The sequence below is a fragment of the Bos javanicus genome, chromosome 14 (assembly GCF_032452875.1).
Source record: "Bos javanicus breed banteng chromosome 14, ARS-OSU_banteng_1.0, whole genome shotgun sequence".
NCBI classification, from domain to species: Eukaryota; Metazoa; Chordata; class Mammalia; order Artiodactyla; family Bovidae; genus Bos; species Bos javanicus.
In genome coordinates this window covers 47,148,518-47,149,788 of record NC_083881.1, presented here as the reverse complement: position 1 = coordinate 47,149,788, position 1,271 = coordinate 47,148,518, and the positions used below count along the sequence as shown (strand labels likewise).

The window sequence follows — 1,271 nt, the reverse complement described above, 5'->3', positions numbered from 1 at the left end:
TGTAGAAGGAAATGGCAACTTACTTCACTCCAGTATTCTTGCCTGGGAAATCTCATGGACAGAGGAACTGGTGGGTTACAGACCATGGGGTCGCAAAAGAGTCAGACACTACTTAGTGACTAAATAAAATCAAATATAAAGTATTTGCTATGGGTCAGACACTGTTAAGTATGCTGAAAATTTAAAAAAATCAATTAAAAATGTATCTATTTGACAAACGTGGAGCAGTTACTATATTCTCCTAAAGTTTCTACTAATATACAAGAAAAAAATTGTCCTTGCACTTTCTGTCTGTCTGATTGTGGCAGACAAGACTGAATGGGGAAAGACAGGGGAAAATCATAATAACACAGGGAAAAACAAGGAGGGGGAAGTTTTTCAATTCAGAAATAAACTTGTAAACAGCAAAGAGCCTTTTGTTCCAAAAAAGAATAGAAAATTTGGGTTAAAAAAAAAAGTGAGTTGGAGTAGAGATGAAGATGCCAGAGTGGGAAGATGTAGACAGCAACTCCCTCCAGTAACATATCAAAAATACATCTATATGTGGATCAATTCTGACTGAAAATGAACTGGAGACTGGCAGAAAGGAAAATGGCGCAGATGAACTTGTTTGCAAAACAGAAATAGAGACACGGACATGGCTAACAAATTTACGGATACCAAAGGTGGAAGGGAGGGTGGGATGAACTGGGGAATTGGGATTGACATGCACACTGCTAGGTATACAATTTATAACTCATGAAAACCTACCGGATAACATAGGGAACTCTACTCAGCGCTCTGTGGTGACCTAAATAGGAAGAAAAACCCCAAAAAGAGGGGATATATGTAAGCATACAGCTGACTCACTTTGCTGTACAGCAGAAACTAACACAACATTGTAAAGCAACTATACTTCAATAAAAAAGGAAGAGATAGAATTGCCAGGCCAGATAAATAAATTGCCTTTAGCCAGGCTCTTTAAGAATAAAAGAGAAAGGACCCAAATAAACAAAATAAGAAATGAAAGAGGACAAATTAAAACTGAATCCCAGAGCTATAAAAAGACATTAGAAAATACCATATTCAGTTACACTCTAACAAACTGGACAATCTAAAAGAAATGGATATATCTCTAGAAACATACAATCTTTCAAGAGTGATTCAGGAAGAAATAGACAATTTAACAGACTGGTAACTAGTAGTGAAAGTGAATTACTTATCAAAAAATTCCCAGCAAACAAAATTCCAGGACTGGATAGTTTTACAGGGGAATTCTAACAAACACATAA

At 36.2% G+C, this 1,271-nt stretch overlaps 1 non-coding gene across 1 annotated transcript; it reads left to right on the top strand.

Moving 5' to 3' along the window:
- The first annotated feature begins 200 nt into the window (after positions 1-200).
- On the top strand, positions 201-334 carry LOC133260871 (small nucleolar RNA SNORA31). The gene has a single exon (XR_009741010.1). It is a non-coding gene; the product is annotated as a small nucleolar RNA SNORA31 (small nucleolar RNA).
- Positions 335-1,271: the final 937 nt, after the last annotated feature.